Below are 12,087 nucleotides of genomic sequence, written 5' to 3'. Positions count from 1 at the left end.
TTGATTGACAAGACCCTCATCATATACTCCCTCCTATCGTGCCTGGACAGAATTGCAGACACTTTTAATTTTAACCCTAGCCCGCTACTTTTTTTAAACATTGACGTGTATTTGCTAACTAAATCTGCAGATCTCTTACTCTCAAGGTTATTAGTGCCAACGTGTTCAAAAATATCACCTTTTCCCCCCTTAAAAGATATCTGCTCTACAACGTCATCAACTTTTTCCTCTGGCAGAAATACCCTGGTCCTATTCCACCTATCCTTTTTGTAAAATATTTCCCGTTTCCCCTGACAATTGAGTCACCGACAATATCTAGGTCCTGTGAGACCAGCAAAATAAAGTATTGATCGTTGAAATAAAGTTGGATTTCATATTTTTCTTGATCAATTTATTATATTCCTTATTGGTCAATGAACATATTCGTAATATTGGAGAACTGATTATACAAGCCTGATTATAAGTTATAAATAGACTGCAATTTATTGTCAGAGAGAAATCTGTTATAAAATTACATATGACACTATACCTCATTGCCCTCGTGGGTAGCACAGTTGGTGGAATCGCCGTCCTCCCCACATCAGGTGTAAAGGACCCGAGTTCGAGTTCCGTCGATGACGCAAGGAAGTTTTATGGGCCTTTTTCACAACGTGGCTGAGTTAGTCCGTCTCAGGAGAGGGTAGGATGGATTTTTCTGCCAGAAAATCGGGTTCCGTGTGTTCTGTAGTCGATTTTCGACCACAGAACACACGGAATTTACAGACAGTATATATGAAGCGAGATGTCCTTATTCGCTGATGCGCCTAAAACCCTGCTGCAACAACAACAACTATACTTCATTGTCCTTTAATTGAATAGGCGATTTTGCATGTATATTTGCCAACGCTCATAAAACCATTCTTCCATCGCATGGAAGATGTATTTTAACACAGCCTCTTAAAAAGAAGTATAACGGAGTTAAGTCAGATGATCATTCTCAGTGCCGTACCGAGATATTTCCACGCCCCGGGCAGAATAATTTTTCGGCGCCCCTTTACTAAGGATACAGATATTTTTGCCTCATTGTTCTTCTGTTTTTGGCACCCCGGGATGGTCCCTGTCAGCCTATAAAGTAGCACATTACAGTATAGCCAAAACAATGTGCTTTTCAGAAGCGGATTGGCCCGGGTGGCTAGGCAGCAATTTCCACCCAGGCGAATAGCGTTTGTAGCGTGTTACCGCGGATAGAGAGAGAGAGAGAGACCAAGATTGTGGTAGCCAATGCCAACTACAACTAGTCTGGCACTGTTCTCCTCTCCGCCCCCCCCCCCCCCAAAAAAAAAAAAAAAAAAAAAACTAACAACAAACGAAGCTTTGATCTGTATTTTTTTAATTTTTAATTTTCTAAATTTTTTTGTTTTTTATTTCCTAAGAAAACTCTAGTTTTTGAATTGGAGTGAGGGAAGAAGAACCCCCCCCCCCCCCAAGACCGACTAAATCAGCCGTAGCATGAGAAAAAAAAAAATCTTCCAATCCTAAAGGGAAACCAATATTTCATTATTTTGTTTAAACATTTAATTCTGAGTATTTTGGCACTTTCAAATTTATTGTACATTCATCACTTTTTTCACAGTTTGCATTAATTAACAGATACATCGTAGCGTGAATAGCTTCATCGTATAAAATTAAAAATTGCTAATTCCAGCCGGATACCAGTTGTACAAGAAATTTATGACTCCACTCTTTTTAAGATAAAAAAGTTTTTATTTGAAATCGTTTTTTGAAGTTTTATCGCAGTATATGAGATCGAGATAATTAAATTCGTGCCATTACAGCGTTCAAAAGCGTCAGCGACTTTCACTCTGCATTAAACGCCATGTTCTAATTTTATCGCATGTTTGAGAAATTCGAGACCTTGTTAGCCAATGTAGTTAATCGATTCACATAGCACGTGTGAACGAAAGAAAAAGATGTGGAAAGCTATCTGAGTGCCTGGTCCAGGATTTTGACCTCACATTACATAGGCTGCTTAACTGCCCCTTCCATGTGAGAATATTTACTCGTTTTACTCGCACAAAGACTGCTATTATTCATGAGGCTACAGTTATTTTATGTAGCAGTACTGAAATGGATTTTTCGTGCTCAACTAAAGAGAGAAAAATTCTGGAAGATTTTGCATATTTTTACACACGTTTGTTCAGTGGTGAGCTCCAGAGAAGAGATACTATAGAGCAGCATTATTTCGGTAGAGTTCGAAACCAAGAAAGAGATTTTCTTTTTTACCCCCCCGATATAGGCCCGAAACAGAGAAAGATATGGCTTTATTTTTATTTTATTACTTTTTTTAATTCTAGCTTCCGTTTAGGAGGGAAGAGGAGGCAAGATGCTCATTTGCAGGGTTACTAGAGGGGTTTCAGCAGTAGGGGCTCGCGCTAGCCCCCTATTAAATTTTGGGGAATTATTCGAGCACTTTGTTAAGAAAAAAAATTAACTTGATAAAATTTAACAGGCTGTTTTAACCAGGGTTGACCCTCAGCTTAAATTCTTCTCGAGCGAGGCCCTTATTAACAGTGTCAGCAGACCCCCACCCACTATGTGTGTTTAAATTACGCCATTGCTGTCCATAGGTCCCCTATAAATATCAGCATATTCTGTTCTGGTTGTCATACTTTCCTTAGTATGTTAACTAGATTTGCTATCTCCTCGGTTTGATCCGGAGTCTCCGGATTTAAGTATGTTATATTGGGGCTCCTAGTTGCATGCTCCAAGTTGCATATAAAAACGCTCTTTTTGGCATAACCTCGTGAAAAGAAGACTAACGGGTTTAAGTCAGGAGAACTTTGTGGTCGCACATTTTGAGTGCTATCTTCCATTCTTCTCTCCAGCCTTTGTCAAAGAATTACTTTACTTTTTAATGGCTTACTGGAATACCAATATTCGTAGAATGTCTTCCACTAACATTATGAACCAATTCCACGACATAACATTTTCGTTAACAGTTTGTTTTTCGAAGAATTGTTTGTAGTTTTTCTTTGTGAGTAGCAAAAAATAGGCTAACCCATGACTAGCTCTGATCACTTCTCTCAGGTCATTTCAGAAATCATTGTCGAATTGTTTGCAATAAGCACCGAAGCGAGACTATGGCTTTGTGGCGTCAGTATACATGTGGCAGTAAATTGCATGTATTCTGTGGACAGTTTACCTTTTTTCAAACTTGAAAGGCTTCGTAAAAATCCATGCAGCCCAACTCCTCTTAGCAAGAAGTAAATGTCTTGCCACGAGGAGATGGGACAAAATAATTGTCCCATTAACAGGGAAGTGGCACAGATTGAATTGCTTCCCTAGAATATGGTTAACCTATCCAGTAACAGTTAAATACTCCCTTATAGAAAATATATTATCACTCTGTCCTTGCCTCATCAGAAGTATTGTTCATGTTCAGCAATAGAATTATTGCTTAACGTGAAAGCTGACTATGACATGGTCACAGACAGTTTTTACGTTGAAGAAGACGACATCCAGTTTTATTGGTCGTTAGGACTCTTTATTTTTGTGTGTCAAGCAGGCTGTTACTGGTAGACCTATCTTTAATTCTAGTGTGAAGGTGAGGAGGCCTGTGGTCGAGGTAGTGTTCTGTTTTAACGCGGATCGAATGGCCTTCTCAAAGAGTTTCTAGAATCCATAGCTGCTGGCGATGGGCCTGAGGTCCTTTGGTTCCTTCAGATGCATACATTTTGGTATCGGATGCGCAAAATATGTGTTCTAAATTTCCTGAAGATTCGCGCTGGTTGACTAAAAATTTGCACCAGATATCTACAATGTAGGCGCTGCATAGTTGCAAAATGAAGAGCGGAAATACGCCCGGACCTACTACTGACTTTAGAGGAACTTCATTATGATCTTGATCAGTTGTTCTGTGAAGATGGTAAAATCATTGAGTACTGGTTTTCTCGTGGACCGTGCTACTGGAAAGATGGGTTGATTAAGCTGTGCGTTTGGCTGCTGAAATAGCAATATTGTCATTCTGTGAAGGTTTTCTCTTCCATTGAGAACATTTTTAAGCAAACGCGTGTATTCTTTTTGTGTTGTATGAATAAGTTTTCTGTGAGCCATTCTCTTTTCTTCTTTTTTTTAGCTGTTCTCTTTTTCTTCTTTTGTTGACTTAAAAAACTGAGCACTTTCCCTTTAATAGATAATCCCCCTTGATTGCTATAAAAAGCAAATGTGACGTTTAGCATTAAGACCGAGCATTAACGCTTGACAAGGCCGAATTAATCCATAGGCTAATAAGGCAACTGTGACTAACTCTATAAAGTATAATACCAGGATTTGAGAGTAATACAAGTTTATTACAAGGCTACCTAACAAAGTAATGTTTATTATTTTGCCTTGTGTTCGTTTTTACCTGTGGAGCTGTTCACAAATTACGTAACGCAAGAAAGTGAGTCAAAATGTTATAGTCTTCCGAACATAAACAGAATATTATATTTATTATATTATATTATTATAAACAGAATATTATATAATTTTTATTATAAACAGAATATTTTATTTATTATTTTTATTTTTACATGAATTTCGAATGCAAATTGCGCTGATAGTGGCGCACATCTCTTTTTTGTTTTAAGTTTTGGTGTGGGAGTCAAAGTGAGGGGTGAAAAAAAGTTAAAAAATCGTTTTAAATTTTATTTAGCAAACCCCAAAACGCCCCCTCTCATTGATCTTAGCCTTTTTAAATTGCCTTAGATTATAAAAATTTGGTTTTTTTGTATTCCGCATTAAAATATATTAGCTTTTGCTAGACACAGCATTATAATAGGTCAATTAGCCTGAGGTCCTCATGACCTTAATTGTTGCCAACGTTGGCCTGAAATGTTAAACTCGAATTCATTTTGTGATTTAACTAAAACAAAGAAATGAATAACGGTATGGCTATATATAGGATGCAAATTTCCTGATAATGATTTTTTTTTTTATTAAATCAGATGAACCCCAGGAAAAATCCAACCAAACATTTGATACACGTGCAAGAGACTTACAGTGTATTATATTTACGGACGAAAACCTCCAAACCTGTTTTCGCGGATTTATTACAGTGCTCTTTGCTGGCACAGTGCGCTGTATGAACATTCAGCGGAAGGCCTTTACATAGGCACCCCAAGTGAACGACCTTTTTCTTTCTTTCTTTCCCCCGTGTATCGCCGTTCTGCGAGCGTTCGATGAAGAAGCACGTGGCTGTTTTCAGATGATTCGCATGGCGCAATGCAGTTGCTGAAGACGCACATGTGCTTCGTTACTGCCTCACAGGGATTTTAAAAACCACGTTCAGTGTCCTTTGAATATTTGGTGGCTTCGATAAATGAAAACAGAAATATTAAGCTCTCCATAAATAATATTTCATTTTTTTTGAGCGTTACTGTATAACTATTTCATAGTAAGTTTAAATTAACGTCGATTTTTTTACAAAGGATAGTAGTTAAAATATTTAGATTTTATGTTGAAATGGATTGTTATTAATTAAAATAGCGGTAGAGCAAATCCTATATTGCATTACCCTTAAGGGAGTCTTGAGACTTTGTGACTTGAAGCGGTGGAGTTCATGAAACTGTGACTTCACAGTTGGAATTGAAAATATAAAATACAAAATATTCTTGATTTTTTTTGAGCGCACAAAAAGAAGATGCAAAGTCCATAGGGGTTTTACATCACAAGTCGTTTTACCATCATTCATGCCAAAAATGCAGAATTTTTTAAATGATTGATACAAGATTTTGATTGTAAAATAATATCGTGATGGCAATACTTATAGTACGCTTTTCGAAAACGAACAGGTTTTTTTGTTCTATGTTATAATTTGCATGAAGCACTTTTAATAAAACAGCTGTAGAGGTTAATTAAATAAAAAATTTTTCATTCAGAGCCCAAATTTCATAATGGTATGGGGATTCAATGTTTTGTAACGATGTGCAACGAACGTGAGTTGAAAAATGGTCAAAATTGGTGTGACGTGAATATATGGATGGCTTTCATATAATGTTTTAAAAAAGACAATTTCTCCATGTTTGAAAGAAACTGATTAGCATTAGTAGAGACATACGATGCGAGAAAGCGAGCTTATGCAGCATCAGCCAAAAAAAAAAAAAAAAAACCCTCCCATTTCACCCTTCCATTTGTTCCAAATGCCTGTCCAGCTCAGCCTTAAATTTATTTAGGCTATCAACTTCCACAACAAAAGATGGAAGTGTGTTCCACCAATCAACTATCCGCTGGCTAAAGGCAAATTTCCGCACATACTTTCTACAATTATCTTTCCTCAGTTTAAAACTGTGCCCCCCTCAGGTTCTTAATCTGAGCAAGAGGAAGAATCCCATCAGCATTCAGCTTGCTCAATCCATTCAAGACCTTATATACCTCAATCAGATCACCTCGCAGGTGCCTACTCTCCAGGCCCTGCAATTTGCAGAACTTAAGCCTTTCTTCGTAAGAGCACCCCCTTTGTTCCCCTCACGAATCTTGTTGCCCTTCTTTGTACTCGTTCTAGCAATTTCTACGTTCTTCCTAAAATGAGGCCTCCAAACCTCTACACAATATTCTAGGTGTGGCCTGACCATTGTCTTGTATGGGATAATCACATCCCTGTCAGCAAAATTCCTATATGTCATTGACAAGACTCCGTGACTTGCCCTGGCAAGCCCATCTGCACTGCTCAGCAAACTTCATATTTGACTGCACAATTACCCCCACGTCTTTTTCACTTTCCACTTCCCTGAGTGTAGTACCACACAGTTGATAGGTTTCTCTTTGGTTGTTGCTACCCATATGCAGTACTTTGCATTTGTTAATGTTAAACTTCAGTTGCCACTTCTCAGCCCATTTTCCCAACTTATCTAGATCCAGTTGGAGTAGCATACTGTCTTTACTGTCGTTAACAACCCTGCCAACCTTTGTATCATCTACAATCTTAGACATTGCACCTGATATACCTTCATCAATATCATTGATAAATACTGAAAACAACAATAGGCCCAACACCGAACCCTGGGGAACTCCACTAATAACATTTGTCTACGAAGAGCAGTGTCCATTGTTTACCACTCTCTGTCGTCTCCTATACAACCATCCCTTTATCCATTGTACCATCTTACCCTTAATGCCATACCTCTCCAATTTGTACAGCAGTCTTCCATGTGCAACAGTATCAAAACTTTCCCGAAATCCAAGTATATGATATCAAAATTATTTTTGGCATTCAGTTCCTTTGTGACCACGTCATAATATCCAATCAAATTGGTCAGACAAGACCTCCCTTTAACAAACTCATGCTGTGTCTTAACTATTACTGCAGTCTTGTCTAGATGATCCTGCAATGCTTCTTTAACCAGTAACTCCATTATTTTCCCCGGAACACAAGTTAAACTAACAGGTCTATAGTTAGTTTTGTCGCCTTTTGAACCCCCTTTGTGAATTGGTGATATTTGCACACCTGCAGTCCATGGGAACCTCCCCCTGAGTCCAAAGAAACTCGCATAATTATGGCTAGGCTAAGGGTTGGCTGACTTTCTTTGCTGCCCTCCTTTAATATAACTGGATAGATCCCGTCCACCCTAGGTGCCTTTTTTATGTTTAACTTCAACAATTTCTGCTCCACTTTGCTCTCAGTTATTACAAAATCACTTAGCTTCCTGTTAGAGTTTGATAAAGTTCTGGCACTCCCCTCATTGAATAACTCCTCATGTGTGAATGTAGATGCAAAATACTCATTCAGTTTATCAGCTACCTGAGCATGATCATCAATAGTCAACCCATCTATGTTAAGTGGTCCAATCTGATTCATCCCTTTCCTTCTAGGCTTTTACACAAGTAAAGAACTCTTTGCTATTTTTCTTTGCATCCTTTGCCAAGGATTTCTCGTAATCTGCCTTCGCTTGCCTAACCCTCTTTTGTGACTTAATTACAGACTAGTTTATATCTGTCATAGTCCTCTGTGTCACCTGATACTTTATATGTATCCCATGCATTTTTCTTCTCTGCCAGAGCCTCATTAGTTTATCTGACATCTATTTAGGCCTAAACCTTAAACAGTATTATTTCTTAGTTGGAATGAAAAGCCTAGTAGCCTCCAAAATTAAGCCCCCATTTAAAATTCAACTTTGGTAACATCATCAGTTGATCCCACTGTACAGACTTTAAAAACTGTCTGAGACCCCCTGTAGTCACTTTTACGAAAGCACTAGCCCTTCCCTTTAGCCTTGATGGTAGTTACATCTTTAAGTAATTCCCACATCAGTACATTGTGATCACTGTCACCCAATGGTTTTCTTTATCTAGAAATTCTTAATGGATGAATAATCACTGCTGATAATCAGATCAAGAGTATTACTCCCTTTGGTTGCCCCCTCGAACATGTTGCTGTAGAAAACAGTCATTCAATAAATCCACAAAAGTCTTGCTAGTGTGCGAGTGACCAACCCACAATTGCCAGTCGATATCTGGAAAGTCAAAATCCCCCATTATAAGACATTCTGATATACTGGCCCACTCTATTTCTCTCACAATTGCTCATTATACTCATCCGATTCATTAGGCCTATAACACACACCTACTCTCATTTTTCCTTTCCCAATGCTTATGTCACACCAAACAGACTCAACATTGCTTTGTCCACCAACATCAATTGGATGCACTTTCTTAGATTTTATGTGTTTCTTACCTAACAGCATAAACCCTCCTCTCTTCGTGTCCTGTCTATCCCTTCTGTACGCATTGTGTTCCTCAAATCACAATTCTACATTGCTTATGTCTGTGTGGCACCATGTCTCTGATATCCCAACAATATCTGCCTTTGATGTCTTGACTAGCACTTCAAGCTCATCAAATTTATTAACTATACTCTTAGCATTGGTGTACATGCAAGTATACATGCACCTGTTCCTACTCTTAGTTACCCTAACACAGCCCATGTATTTATTTGTTCCACTATGACTCCTAGCAGTCCTGGAAATCTCCATTGCCTTGCTTTCCAGGCTGCTGCTCATTCTAATAGAAGCAGTGCAAGAATCACTTTTGCCTCTGCCTGCGGCCACTGCTAACCTTTTAGTCTGTGTGTCCCCCCCCCAAGCTGGCAGTTTTCCGACCCACCTAACACTGCCTAGATAGCATCAGCAAATATTCTTGCGATTTCTTACTTCATGAAAAAAATAATAATAATAAAAAATAACACCTAACGTGTTGATTGTTTTACAGCTGTTTTGCAGCATTGGTAATGTCAATACAAGTGTGTGTGTGTTCACGGACCGCTTCATTTCAGAACTGAAAATCTCAGTAAAATTTATTGGGAAAACTTCCCTGCCCTCTTGGATAGCACAGTTAGTATAATCACCGTCTTCCCCACATCGGATGGAAAAGACCTGAGTTCCAATTCCGTCAACGATGCGAGGAATTTTTATGGGCCTTTTTCACAATGTGGTTGAGTTAGGTGGTCTCAGGCGAAGATAGCATGGTTCCTCACCCCGAAATTTCGAGTTTACCCTTCCAGCAAGCAATTTACAGCATAATATGTATGGCAAATATGGTCCAAGACGGTGATGTGCCTAAAACGTTACAACAAGAACAACTTTATTCCCTCTGCTTGAGGTCGGTTAAATATAACCCCGATGGAGGAGGTCTGAAATTCCACCAATATTCGACTGGATTGGAACACATTCCTTTCAAAACGAGTGATAAGTAGTGAAACCACTATATAGTAGTAGTAGCGGCATGTGATGCAAGAAAGCAAGTGTATGAGCTTATGCAGCATCAGCCAAAAAAAAAAAAAAAATTACACCATTCCCTCCAGATGTCTGTCCAGTTGCTCCTTAAATTTATTTAACCTATCAACTTCCACAACGACAGATGGAAGTTTGTTCCAACAATTAACCACCCGCTGGCTAAAGGCAAATTTTCGCACATCTATTCTACATCTGTCTTTTCTTAATTTGAATTTATGCCCCCTTAGGTTCGTAATCTGAACAAGTGGAAGGATCCCGTCAGAATTCAGCGTGCTCAACCCATTCAAGGCCTTATACACCTCAGTCAGATCACCGCGCAGGTGCCCAGTCTCCAGCCACTGCAATTTGCAGAACTTAAGCCTCTCTTGGTAAGAGGATCCCTTCATTCCCTTCACCAATCTTGTTTCCCTTCTCTGTACACGCTCAAGCAAATCTACATCCTTCCTAAAATGAGGCCTCCAGACCTGTACGCAGTACTCAAGGCGTGGTCTGACCATTGCCTTATACAAGAGGGACAATCACCTCCTTTTCCCTGATAGCAAAATTCCTATGTATCATTGACAAAACCCCATGACCTGCCCTGGCAGCCTGTCTGCATTGCTCAGAAAACTTCATATCTGATTGCACAATTACTCCCAGGTCTTTTTCATTTTCTACCACCTTAAGTGTAGTACCACACAGTTGATACGTTTCTCTGGGGTTACTTCTACCCATATGCAGTACTTTGCAATTGTCAAGGTTAAACTTCAGTTGTCACTTCTTAGCCCATCTGCCCAAATTATCTAGATCCTGTTGCAGTAGCACACTGCCATTACTGTCATTAACAACCCTGCCAACCTTTGTATCATCTGCAAACTTCGACACTAAGCCTGATATACCTTCATCAATATCATTGATAAATATACAAAACAACAGAGGACCCAACACCGAACCCTGTGGAACTCCAGTAGTAACATTAGTCCACGAAGAGCAGCACCCATTAATTACCATCCTCTGTCTTCTCCCAATCAACCATCCTTTTATCCATTGTAGCAACTTACCCTTAATATTATCATGGAGGGCTTGCTTTGATTGTTGGAAGGAGGATTGTTAACACGAAATGATACTTATTTGTTGTTATTTGGTTTTTTTTTTAGGAGCATTAGCGACTAAGGCCATATTGCTCCGGGATATGCGGTGTTCATTCCCTGACCTTTCCGCATCCTCCGTATTTGGTGGTGACGGGCTCGAACCCCGGTCTAATCAAGAAGCGTGTGCTACGCACTGCTGCTCCTTCCCACCTGGCTACGGAGGCGCCAACACGAAATGAATTATATAATAAAAACACTTGTACACGTTTGTTTGTTTTTCTGACACTTGTACACGTTTGTTTTTCTGATCAGTTTATTATAAACTAAATTATCGAATTGCAAAAATATGTATTCCAAAACCTAGCACAATTTGGTTAATTAATTAGCCTTTTGGCACAATTTGGTTAATTAATGAGCCTTTAGGCATTATTTTGAGACACTCTTTGCGAGTCTCACATCACGCCCAAATAACTTCTGAATAGTGATCCGGTCTTGCTCATAGCCAATCTCCCCATCATCTGCCCTAGATACCATATTTCATCAAGAAGCGTCTTCATGGTTTTATGAAGCTGTTGTCTGGATTGTCTCCAGTATTGCATGTTGAGCAACAATGCTTTACACAGGATGACATTTGTTACGTCACTAACTTATAATGATCCGAATCACTGTCCATGGGACTGTAAGAAATTTTGAAGTTGCTCGTATTTTGAGAGTAAATGAGTTCTTTTTTTTTACTTGCACATTTAATAAATTTTTTCCTGACATAGGTACGTGTTTCAAAGCACAATTTTAGTTTGAAATTGACGTCATTGAGTGGATTGGTTTATATGATGAAAATTTAGTCTTTAAAATTTTTGAAGAAAATTAAAACCACCAGCAAACAATTCTTAAAACCATAATAAAATTAGCGTAGTAAAAAATAATAATAGCTCTTTAAAAATATATATATAATAATTATACGTAACATTTTACTGCGAAAGATATTTAAAAAGTAGCCTTCTGAAGATAATTCAAATGGCTTAGCCAAGATATTCAGTTCGCACTTATGTGGCAAATTACGAGATGTGAAATAAAAACGCCAGAAAAGAAATATTATGCATTTCGTTGATTTTATTTAGCAATTAAACTGTAGTTTGGAAAGGCGGAGGAAAAAATCGATTAAATAATACCAGGATATGCTGTTGTACAGATTGCTTCCGCATTTGTATTAAAGTGGGCGAGAGGCTTTCGTCCTCCGAAGATCGTTACACCTAAGTACAGTCGCCAGTGCC

The 12,087-nt window shown here is 38.6% G+C and overlaps 1 protein-coding gene across 7 annotated transcripts in view; it reads left to right on the top strand.

Annotated features, from left to right (window-relative positions):
• The window catches only part of LOC150083755 (protein FAM13A-like), a 423,536-nt gene that overhangs the window by 65,728 nt on the left and 345,721 nt on the right, over positions 1 to 12,087 (top strand). The window lies entirely within an intron of this gene.

The sequence above is a fragment of the Mastigoproctus giganteus genome, chromosome 7 (genome assembly GCF_048544385.1).
Source record: "Mastigoproctus giganteus isolate SK-2022 chromosome 7, ASM4854438v1, whole genome shotgun sequence".
Taxonomy (NCBI): domain Eukaryota; kingdom Metazoa; phylum Arthropoda; class Arachnida; order Uropygi; family Thelyphonidae; genus Mastigoproctus; species Mastigoproctus giganteus.
The sequence above is the reverse complement of the archived record's forward strand: the minus strand, read 5'-3'. Positions and strand labels throughout refer to the sequence as shown.